This window comes from Vicugna pacos, chromosome 6 (genome assembly GCF_048564905.1).
Source record: "Vicugna pacos chromosome 6, VicPac4, whole genome shotgun sequence".
Taxonomy (NCBI): domain Eukaryota; kingdom Metazoa; phylum Chordata; class Mammalia; order Artiodactyla; family Camelidae; genus Vicugna; species Vicugna pacos.
The window spans coordinates 70,610,807-70,623,319 of NC_132992.1; the positions used below are offsets into that span (position 1 = coordinate 70,610,807).

At 46.4% G+C, this 12,513-nt stretch overlaps 1 protein-coding gene across 1 annotated transcript in view; it reads right to left on the minus strand.

Moving 5' to 3' along the window:
- Positions 1–11,635, minus strand: part of MIDEAS (mitotic deacetylase associated SANT domain protein) — a 65,903-nt gene extending 54,268 nt beyond the window's left edge. Inside the window, exon 1 of the mRNA XM_015240762.3 lies at positions 10,841–11,635. The gene's annotated coding sequence lies outside the window, so the exon portion shown is untranslated. The remainder of the gene's footprint in view (positions 1–10,840) is intronic.
- Positions 11,636–12,513: the final 878 nt, after the last annotated feature.

The following is a 12,513-nucleotide window of genomic DNA, read 5'->3' on the forward strand; positions in this document are numbered from 1 at the left end:
GCCTTGCTCTTCAGGACCCCAGCAGTGAGAACATGGGCATGTGATCTAAGGTGGCCAATCAGATGCTCATCTTGGCCTCTGCCTCTGGATTGAGTGACACAAATAATTAGAGGAGAGTTCAGAACTCATTCTGGAGGTGGTGGAGCATTCAGGTTAGCTGGCAGCAGTGATGCCAAGCCAGTGGCATCAAAACCTTGTCTTTGGTTCCAGCTACCCAACTTCCAACAGGTCCTGACTGATTTCTGAGTGTCATTCTCCAGATTTCCAGGACATTCCATGAATCACCAGATATCCTTCCAATACATTCCTTTTCTCATTAATTTAGCCAAGATCAACTTCTGCTGTTTGCGGACCAAAGATCTGGACTACGCCAGCATGTCCTTCTACCTCGACCTATGACCCCCCCTGAGATAACACCTGCTCAAGCTTCTATCTTTTCCCTCTGTGAAAAGAGTCTAGTTTAAATACTCACACATCTGAGAGGATCACAGGCACCTAATAGTCACAAATATGAACAAATGTCATAAATGCTGAATATAACAACCTACCCTTCCCCTCGATGTGACCAGATGCCTGATTTGGGGCATTAATATCAGAAATTAAAGGCATTACCAATCCCTTGGACTCTTCCCTATTTCTCCAACAGCTCAGGGATAGGTGGACTTGGAGTCTAGAAACCTGGATTCTAGAAATTGCACATGTCACACCAACCCTGGGACAGGTGATACCTGCACCACCTATTTCTCAGGGAGGTTGAATGAGAAACAGAGAAGCCCGCATGGCAAAGCCCCACTAACCTTCTAATTCCTAAGTCAGTCATTCTTTTCAGTCCTTTCTCTTGACATCCCCAGTGATCAATAGTTGATCGATTTCAACTCAATTTAATAAAGACTAATGTGGGAGGAGGGTATAGTTCAAATGGTAGAGTGCATGTTTAGCAAGCACGAGGTCCTGGGTTCAATCCTCAGTACCTCCTAAAAAATAAATAAATAACCGAATCACCTTCCCCCCCAAAAAAATTTAAAAAAAAAAAGACTGATGGAGAAATTTCCACATGCCATGTGCTGTACTAGGTGCACAAAATTGTGGTCCCTTTTATCATAAAATGCAAAGCTCCCTCCTCCTTTGGCTTTAGTAACACCACACTCTCCAGGTTTTCTTCCTTCCTCACCATTGGTTCCTTCCTGGTCTCCACTGCTGACTCCCCTTATACAGCATCCCTTAAACGGTCATCCCTTCACCTCCTACTGCACACTTTCCATGGGTGATGCCATCAGCTCCCCTAGCTCCAACTGCCTTCTGTGTTCTGGTGATTCCCAAGGGTCTGTTCCAGAATGTCTGATAGACAGAAGGGGCTCAAGGGAAGTAATCAGGTTTGTCTGGAACTTGTCTTGAAGCTGTAGCTACACAGTAAATAATCATTTTTACTGAAATGATATGTTTATTTGGGGTAGCTTGGTTAGAGTTCGTGGAGGGGGCAACACTCTACTTTACCATCCCTTGGGGGATCTCCTGCCCCAGACCCATGCATCCACCTGCCCACTAGCTATCTTGAATGTCTCGCAGGCACCTCCAACTAAACCTGTCCTAAATTGGACTCATTGTCTCTCCCCTAAAATCTGCTCCTCCTCCAATGTTTCAAGCAGAAACATAAGCAACACTTTGACTTCTCCCTTGCTCTATACCTTTGGTTGGTCCTCAAGGCCTTTCAACCCAACTCCCTTGGCATCGTCCTCCCCCAGTGCTCTGACTCCCACTTCTCCATCTTGTCCCAGTGACCGAAAGGACCTCCTCATGCTCTCTTTGCTGCCTGTCTTCCCCCATTTTCAGTCAATCTCCACATCATAGTGAGTGGCTTTTTTAAAAAGGAAATCTGATCCTCTCTCTCTCTCTCTCCCTCATATGCACACATATAAACACATACACACCATCGATCCTCAGCGGCTCCCCACTGCCATCAGGGTAAAGTCCAAACCTCTTAGCTGACACAAATGGCTGGCCCATGACCTGACCCCTGGCAGTCCCCTGCTGCACCCCCTCCACCAATGCTCCATCACACCCTGCTGCTTGCAGCTCCCAAAACAGACCATGTTGTGTCATGCATCCACTCCAGGCCTCACCTGAGCAGCTCCCTGTGTCTAGAATGAACTGACTCCCGTTGCCAGCTGGTGGATGCCTGCTTGTTTCTTGGGACGCTGCTCGAACACCTGCTCCTCCAAAAAGCCTCTCATTCATTAATTCCATAGATTTCACTGAGCACAAGTACCCTGTAAGGCACAGGGGCCATCCTAGACCTTTCCTAACGGTCCTCTCTCCTCTGGCCTGGCAGAAGTGACCTGTCCCTCCTCCAAGCCCTGCAGACCCTTGAACGCTTTTACACTATCATCTGTGGAACTAATTGCTCTTGGCTTTTGTGCGTACACTTTCTGTGTCTCCCTCAGACTGTGAACACCTTGAAAGGGGAGGTTGGATCTTCTTTACCTCTAGGTACTTTGCCAGTACATAGCACACAGTAGGGACTCAATAAATGCAAATGGCATGAATGAGTGAAAGAACAAAGAACGCGAGGGAAAGCACTCTGTAAACCATGATGGGCAGGGTTCCACTGTCAACTGCTATTGCCAGTTTTCTTTTTCTCCATAACTGGGGAATTCAGATCCTAAATGCCAACCAGGTAGGTCAGCACAGCTTCCTAGGGGGAATTCCTGAGCCTTTCCCCACCTCTGTACAAGTGGAAGTGAGGATCAGGGAGCGGCTTTGGTCCCTAAGTTGTTCCAAAGCATATGCTATTGGGAGACCACAGAGGAGCGGGACACAGATTCATGCGGTAGATTCCTTGCAGGCCTCTTACAATGACCTGCAATCAGGAGGCTAGGGAGGGGAAAGGGGGAGGAAGGAAAGCAGACATGGAGGGCTAGGGCCTTAGAGCAAAGTGTCTGCTACACGTGGCACTGCCCCCTCCCAGCCCCACACCAATAACAGGTCACCCCAAGCATAAGTCTTTCATCTGCAATCCTGCAGTTTAAAACCCAATCCACGGGGCAAGGGGTTGGGGGCAGAGTATAGCTCAGTAGTAGAGCGCAGCTTAGCATGTATGAGGTCCTGGATTCAATCCCCAGTACCTCCATCTAAATAAATAAATAAATAAATAAATAAATAAATAAATAAATAAATAAATAAATAAAATCTTCTCCACAAATCTCTCCATTACACCCCGCTCACCTGATCTAAGAGCATTTTTTGCTTAACCTCTTATGGTTATGTCCTAATTTATAAACCCGCCATCTATTCAGGGATGAGCATGGGCCAAGAGCCCTGAGCCTGCTGCCTGCCCTGCAGGATATCCTAGTATAAGCATCTTAGCACGCTAAGTGAGACTATAGTATCTGAACACATACATATTTTCATACTACAGAGTCCCCAAACTAAAGCCAACCACTTCATCTGGTGTTCAACCTTAGAAACTGCAACTTCTTCCAGAACTAGAGGAACAGCCTAAGATGAATTTAAATGTTAAGAGCCAGTATGTCTGCTGCCCACCCAGTGCCCTCCTAAGGGACTTTCAAGGTTAATCTTGACTATATTCTTATTTTTCACTTGACACACTGACTTTAGAACCTGACCCCCAGAAAATGCAACTCCATTCTCCTGGGTGACAGATCTACCCTGAGTCTATTTTTCCCTCTGAGTACAACCCATCTCAGAGGCTGATTGCCAGCCTCCTGAAGGGAAGGGGTTGGTGGGACTCCACTTTGCACCCCTTGATGTGGGACAGTGTTGAGAGCACTGTAGCTGTTCTGTAAATGCCCAGTGAGGACAGTCAGCCTTGGGTTGACTGGCTGTTCAAGGGTGCTGGGTCTGTGTTCCTGGGCCCTCTAGCATCCCACCCTCTTCTTAAAGAGATGAACAGATACACACTAATATACATAAAATAGATAAACAACAAGGACCTATTGTATAGCACAGGGAACTATATTCAATGTCTTGTAATAATCTATAACGGGAAAGATTCTGAAAAAGAATATATATATATATATATACATATATATATATATATATATATATATATATATACAACTGAATCACTCTGCTATACATCTGAAACATTGTAAATCAACTATACTTCAATTTTAAAATAAAAACTTTTTAATTAAAATTTTAAAAAAAGACCTCGCCTCCACCCTGGTTTGTTTGTTTTTTTCCCTCAAGTTTCTTCTTTTTAAATCTTTGTGTACCGCCTTAAGGAAACTAAAGAGGTAGAATTGTGAACAAAATCCTTGGTTTACAAATACACAGGCTGGAACTGACGATTACGATGATTAAGATGATCAATGTAGGATAGTGAAAGGAAATGGAATGTGGAGTTTGTGCCCTGATTCTTCCATTTAACAGCTGTGCGACCTTCGAGAAGTCACATCCTCTCTGAATCTTAGTTAAAAATGAGTTACCACAGGTGCCCTTCCCAGCTTTAAATTCTCTGAAATGTTGTTACTGCAGTTACTACAAAACAGGAGCTGGATGGTAACAGTCCCTGAGGTCCCAAAAGTTGGCCTCAAAGTTGTAAAAGTCCTACAGTTCTAAAAGTTTATTATTTTGTGAAACAGTAGATTATAGAAAATATTGATTTTTAAATGAAGTTTATGCCTAATTTTTCAGAAATAGTTCTCTGTGTATATCCAAATTTCACCCATATATGGGTGTTCATCAAGAATTTTCACTTAAAAAAAAAAGAATTTTCACTTAAAAGTGAATTCAACATATTGACTGCAATATTGTATGTAATAGCAAAATGACTGGAAACAACCCAAATTCTCTGCAACTAGTAACTAGTTAAATAAATGATGGCATTTGCATACAGTGGAGTACAATTTAACCATTGGAAAAAATGAGGCAGCTCTATAAGCACTGATATAGAATAATCTCCAAGATACATTAAAAGTGAAAAACACAGAATGCAGAAGCCTGTGTATAGTATGCTGGCATTTGTTTGTATATTCATATTTTCTTCTATTTGCAGAGGCTACATCTGGAAGCATAGCTGAAAAATGACAAATGTAGTTGCCTAAGAACACTAAAGGATTGAATAAAAGAGGAACATTAGAGGATGGGAAATTTACTTATTCAAAGTTATTATGTTATCTAATTTATCAACATTTTCTTATGGGTTCTGCTTTGTTTCTTTCTTTAGAAGGTCTTCCATTCCTCAAAGTTAAAATAGATGTTTATTTTTCTAATTCGGTTGCATTTGTATATGTATACATATGTCTGCATCTCTTCTCTGTTGAAATTATTTTTGAGACTTACTTTACAAGATATAACATCTCTTTTGATGTTAAACGATATGTACGTATTACCTTTTTTATTGAAGTATAGTTGATTTATAATATGTTAATGTCAGTTGTACAGCATAGTGATTCAGTATTTTTACAGATTATATACTCCATTAAAAGTTATTACAAGATAATGGCTATAATTTCCTGTGCTATGCAACATAACCTTGTTGCTTATCTATTTTATACATAGTAGCTTGTATCTCTTAATCCCACACCCCTAATTTGCCCCTCCCCCTTCCCACTCCCCTTTGGTAATCACTAGTTTGTTTTCTATACTTATGAGTCTGTTTCTGTTTTAATATACATTCATTTGTATTATTTTTTAGATTCCACATATAAGTATTTGTCTTTGTCTGACTTATTTCACTAAGCATAGTATTTTCTAGGTCCATCCACATTCCTGCAAATTGCAGAATTAACTTATTTTTCATGGCTGAGTAATATTCCATCGCGTGTGTGCTTATGTGCATATACCACATCTTTATCCATTCATTTGTTAATGAGCACTTGGGTTGTACATTATGTTTTGAATAGAAAGATGGGGGGAAAGAATCTACTAGATTTTATTTTTAAATAAAACAAAAAAACTTAAAGAATCTAGCTTATAGGGTACATTTTATGGTATGTGAATTACATCTCAATTTAAAAAGAAAGAATCTAGCTTATATGGCAAGGTTGAAATTAATAGCATGAGAACTGGGTGAAGACAACAGAATCCTCCTAGGTAAGCCTTATGTTAGGGTTTAGCCAGGATCTCCCCAACACTTAGTTTTATAGTTTAGCCTAATTTTATAGGTTCAATACCTGTTTGAGCAAATCAAAGCTGCAGACAAACAGGAAGCATCTCTTTGTCTTCCTCACAAGTCTTGCTTGAGAGTTGGCCCTATCTCTTTCTACCAGTCTGGTTCCCTTGGAAGACCAGACCAACCCAAGTAAACAAATGGTCTCCCCTAAGAGCCAGTGCTCAGGCACAGGACATCATGAGGCAGGTCAACTGGACTCAAGTCAGGACAAGGAGGAGCCAGTGCTGAAGCTGGACAGACACTATCTGGCACCCAGGGGGAAGAGGTGCTGCAAATGAAGCAGAACAATGAGGTGCAAAACCAGGAGGTATCAGGGAGAGGCTAACAGGCAGAAGGAGACAGGGTGGGTAAATGTTCAGAGAGACTGGGAACATGGTGCTTGGTGCTTGGGTTGGGGGTACATGTCTATGCACAAGCAGACAATGTCTGCAAGCCACTGCATTTGCTGTGTCTCCATCATCATCATCAAACATTCCCTGGGATTTGCTATGAGTGGACACCAGGGCTGGGAATACAAAGCTATATAAAACAGGGGCTTCCAGTTTAGTTGAAAAGTGATAATATTGATCCACCCAAAAGCACATTTAAGGAGCCAAATGAAGGGTATGATCAGAGCTATGTTCCAAAGGAGAAGTTGAAAATCATTTAGACCAGGTTTCAAGCCTTTCTTCATCAGGGGACCCCAGTGGATGTTACCAGGGAGAGGCCCACAGGGTGGGTCAGGGGAAATTCTTAAGGAGGGGAACATGAATAGGGCTAAAAGGAGAGCAAGACTGAGCCAAGCGGGAGAGAGGAAAGAGGAGGCATTCCAGACTTCTGGGGAAGCAGAAGAGGTACAAATGTTCTCCACCAGCAGTTTGGACAAGCACGAGGAGCAGGTCACTGGGTCAGAGCAGAGGGTTAAGGGCAGGAGACCAGTGGCAGTCAGATCCCTGTGGAGAAGGCCCTGACTGCCAGCCTAGAGGTTTGATCCTTACTGTGCAGACAGTGGGAAACCACTGAAAGTTGCTGAGCAGGAGGGTCACATTGGCAAACAGGCGTTTTAAGCAAGATTACAGAGAAGCCCTTTATCCCAGGCTTATTCAAAGACCTGTATGTATTTCAAGTGGCACTCGAGACAGAAAGTCGTAAAGCATTGCCCTGTGTCATGTAGACGAAGGAAAAAAACAGGTTTAAGGATCTCACAAAGAGATGCTTCAGAGGGAAGGAGAAATGAGGTGGGGGCACATCTTAAGGAAGGAAACAGATTTGCAGGAGAGAACTGCCAGGCATCTGGAAAACTGCAGAACTTTCTTCGGAGTCTGGAATGCACTCTTATGGCTGGAGGGGTTCTGCCTCCTTTTTTGGAGGTTGGTTGTGATGTCAGAACATGGGATTGTGGTGTAGGGAGGCAGCTGGGAGGAGGCAGATGAACAGAAATATAAATATTGCGGCTGGAGAGCATAAAAGGCCTCCCATATCATGACCACCCTCTGGCAGGGGCCTTCATCTGCCTCTCAGTGGAATCTTGGGGTTTTTGCCAAAGTTGCTGGGAGCTTCCTAATTTCCCAAACAGCTTCTCCTCTTAAAACAATAAAATGATTTTTCAAGTCTGTCAAGTTTTGATTCAGAGCTTTTTCAATATTGTTCTTAGTTGTTCATAGCGAGGCAGTAGGCAGGGCTATTCTGGGGCCATGAACTGGGCAGCAATTTTAGGCCATAAATCAGCATTTACGTAAGGTGGGAGAGGAAGTCAGGATTAAGTTTCCGGTCTTAAACTGGGCTGTGTACAACTGCAGGGCAAGCTCTGTGAATGCAGAGGCAAAGCTGAGTAAGCCAGGGGAAGGGCCTGAGTTATGCACAAAAATCAGTCAGGCTGAACTGAAGAAAGGGGCGGAAAAGAAAAAAAAAAAGGAAATGGGCGGGCAACTGTTCCAGGTGGCTCCACAACTCTGAGTGTCTCTGGCCTTTGCAAGGGGTCCCTCCCCTCCACTCTCCGGCTACATTCCCAGAGGGCCTTTGGGTACTTTTAATCTCTGCATGTTCTACATGAACACAAAGGATTGCAAGCTTAAGGCTGTCTTTCCTTTGGAGTCAGAAGGGACTGCTCCCCTCCCCTGACTCTCCAGACTAGTACGGTGGCGGTGGCATACGGTGGCGGTGGCATACGGTGGCATACGTTAATAAAGCAGCCCTGGTCAGGTGATACAGATAACCAGGACCTTGACAGTCAAGTTCAGTAAAAAGCTAAACGTACCCAAAACAAGAGGTTGTGCAACTCATGGGAACTCCTGCCTTAGTGGTGTTTTGCTCTAACCCTCATTCCCCTCTGGCAACTGTGTCCATGTGTCCCAGACTTTCCAGAAATGTCTTGATTTCACATGTTTTTCCTTGAGTCTCTGGAAGCACATAGATGTCTGCCAGGGACCGTGCCCTAATGTTTTGGTTTGACAAATGGTCACTTTGCCCGTGACACACAGCTGGCATGAGGTTGCAAAACAATATTTTTCCCTCCAGGTGAAACTCAATTACTTGGTTGGGGAGAAGGCCAGGCGTGGGGAAGCTCCTCTGTGCCAAGGCCATTGGTACCTGCCACTCTGAGCAGAGAGGCTGCCGGAGCCCAGCAGTGAGGCGGTGCCACTGAGTCACAGTACCCTCAGCAGGGCTGAGCGCTGCCCTGACAGCGTTTTCTACCTCGGGCAGGGAGCGAGTGGGCTGAGACTTGGCATGCGAGAAGAATGGGCCAGCATGCATCCTGTGCATGTTTGTGACTGTGTTTTTAATCCCTGTACCACAGTTAGCCACCTCTGAGGCCCTCAAGGAGAACCTATCTGCCTTCTTTCCATGCTTGCAGGCTTGGCTCCCTTCCTGCAGCACAGCAGCTCTGAGATGTGAGGACCTCCACCTTGTGCAGCAAGCCTTGCTCAGAAAGGGGGCTGGGGGGGCGTCCTCTGGAGAAAATTAACAGGACTCACTCCTCTGCCTCCCCCATCCCCACCCCAGACACTGTCACAGACACACAGTGTCAAAGACTCAGCCCTTTTCCCTTTGACCAGAACACAATAAAGGAACTAGGACCCACCTACTAAATTTCTGCAGCTGACATTTCAAGGCTCGAAGTCTAGCTCACCAGCGCAGTCACACATGTCTGACGTGTCCTCTTTGCAACCAGTCCCAATCCAGCCACCATGCAATTTTGCTAATTCAAACTGCTTTCCCGTTTAGGGAGGTTGATAGCCATCGCCCATCGCCTTTTCCTGCTGACGTCATCCCACATTTTCTACAGGCACAAATAAGGGTACAATTCCTGGGATAGTTTTCAGGCCGCAGAAGGTGGGAGTGGAGGGATCTTGCGCTCTTGGGTCCACTTCACTTCTCTGGCGTTTGGCAAACTGTTCGAGGTTAGGGGAGAGGCAAGGAAATAAATCACCTAGCTAGGGTGAAAGGCCCAAAAGAACTTGACGATTGCAGCTCAGGCCCAGATCTGTCCTGGGTATTTGCAATGCAAATCTGCCTTTCGTTCGCTGCCACCGAGGTCTTGCACAATAGCCTGTGTATAAACATCCACGCCAACAATGCCTGACTGTGCAATCACGCTGTAATTACAGGCCGGCAGGAAGCTGCTGCTAGGAACTGCACCATTCAACCTCCAGACATCCCATGTCCGAGTCTCCATGGCACGGAGGTGCATTCCTGCACACACCAACGCGTCCCTGCCGCGGCCGCGGCCGCGGCTGCTACAGTTGCAGACTCCAAGCCAAGGAGCCCAGGCGCCACCCGCCCCGGCCTGCCAGCCCCGAGTTACTTTGCAGGGATGTCGTAAACTTCTCAGCTGTTCTTTAAACAAAACAAAACAAAACAAAACGAAACAACCTTTCGCCACGAGGCTACCAAGGGCGGCGGGAACCACCATCAAAGTTCCCAAGCACATTCCTGCAAGCCTGAGCAGTTTTAGAAAACAGAAAAGAGCGAGATGCCGCAGAGTCCACTGGAAGCGAGTTTCAGAGTTTTATATAGAAAACACTCACATATGTATGTGGGTGTGCTGACAGTTTTTATGGCTAAATTGCAAAGTGTTAGGCCTTAGTGATTATTGTCAAGTTCAGGACGTGGTGAGGGAAGAGAAAGAGCGGGGGAGTCAGAGATTTGATCAAGGAGGGCTTAGGGGCAATTCTGGTTTTGCTTTTCGGACATGCGTAGGGTTGTTTTCCCAAACTTCCCAATTGCTCTGCTCTTTGTCACTGGAGGGCCAAGCAAAGAAAAGTGGGAGGAAAGTTCCTTTAACTTCCTTCCTGCGGCCTCGGCGAGGGCTGCTAAGAGGAAGAGAACGCTTCCCTGGGAAGCGCCGGGCGGGGGCCAGGGGGCGACCGCTCCCAGCCTGTCGGAATGGCGGGGTGCCGAGCGGAGGACTAGCTCCAGACGCAGGCCACGCGAAGCCCCTTTCCTGCACCATTCCGATCGCAACGGCGCCTGGAGCTGCCTGGCTGCAGCCCTGGCTGGTTGAAGTCCCGCGACAAAACAGCGACCACAGCGGCGCAGCCCCGGGCCCGGCGGATCCTGGCCACCGAGCTCCCTCCCTGCAGAGCCCTCCGCACGCAAGCCCAGCGCAGCCGGCCCAACCGGCCCGCCACATCCCCGCCCGCTCGGCCGAGCCCCGGCCCGGAACGCTTCCGGGCCCCACGTCGGCGCCCCGGTGGCGGAGGGGGCACCGAGCACGCGGCTCACCTGCGCGCTGGACCCCGGGGCTGCTCCGAGGGGCGCGGGGCGCAAGCGAGCGCGACCCGCAGACTCAAACTTTGTTGCTCTTGGGACGGCGCAGTCGTCACTTCCTCGCAGAGCGGGTGGCGCGGCCAGGGCTGTGACCCAGCAGCTCGCGCGGTGGCGCGCCGGGCCCGGCAGCCGCCCGCGCCCCCGGCTCTGCGCGCCCTCGGCTGCTGGGGAAGCGGGCAGCGGTCCGCCGAGTCTGCACCCCTCCGGGGAAGGCTCACTCCAGCCCGGTTATTTCCACGCGGAAGTGCGGTCGAGCCTACTCTTAGGCTGGATCTGGAAGGTGGTGTTGGGGTTCAGGGACCCAGAGCTGGGGTTCCCGGAGAAACAAAGGGTGGGGAAGGAGGAAGAGAAAGTTTCTCAGTTTGGTGTTGAAGCTAGAAACTCATGTTAGAAAGCACCGTGCAGTGTGTATGGGGGTGTGTGTGTGTGCGCGCGCGCGCGTGCGTGTGTGTCTGTGTGTGTGAACCAAATAATGCCTAAGCTAGGCCTTAAAACATGGATCTCCTCTCCCCACATCCCCCCAAAAGATCTGCACGCTTATTCATCATTTCCACTGATTATAAGCGCGCAGGACGTTCAGCATTCTTCAGACTTCAAGAAGCTATTACAGCGCCCAAGTTGGGGATGCAAAATAGTTTCTGTTCTAATCCTCCCCCGCGATTTCCACCTCTTTCTTTATACTCAACTCAGAGATCTCTTTGGGGCCTGTTGCATTCCGAGTTTCGTCAGGGACCAAAAGTGACTCGGAGGGTAGGGCTGGAGTCCTGACAAGAGGAGCTTCACGCACTAGTAATTCTGAAATTGATCATTGCCCAAAATAAATTTACTCACTGTATTAAAAACTACAACAACAAAAAGCCGTCGTTTTGGTTTCTGATAAATAGCAACAAAGTAGTTAAACAGCAGTCTTTCGGGAAGAATTCCTGATCCTGTAAAGTTGGAGAGAAAACGGGTTAGCTTTTACTGTGGTTAAAAAAAAAAAAAAGCAGACATTTGAAACTGCAGTGGAGAGCTTTCATAACAGAAACATTAGCTTCATTGTAGCTTGCTGTGAAAACAGGAACCTTTTCAAAGGTGGTTCAGGAGCATCAGTTAGGGCTCAACAATTTTCCCTTTTTCCCCAAATACTGCTTCTACTTGCACATTGGACTTCCTGTTCCAATGCCTCATCTCTTTACTAAAGCACAGGAAACCATAGAGTTGAGCTGGACTTTGAACAGAAAGGTGGATGTAAAATTGATAGAAAGTAACATCTGAGAAATGATCCCCAGGTCTATGTTAATACCTAGTGGGAAGTCAAAGTCTCATCCAAAGATTAGGAGTATGAAGATTGAAACTCTCCTAGCAACATGAAATCCTCCAAATTGCAACACTTTATGCAGTAGTTCTGATTTCTACTGAGATATTATTAATGGAGCATCATAAATACAAAATGTACCATGTAAGAAAAATAATGTTGCTTTGAGAAAAAAGTGCACTATTAGGCTCTCAATAATTATAATTCTCTGAAATTTTTATGCCATCACACATTGTGGGGCAGGGGAAAGAGGTGGAAGGATTGTCCATTTCGGTTTTGGAATAGGTAGAAGTAATTCCTTAACGCATTCTGCTTAAGGCAAGTAATGACA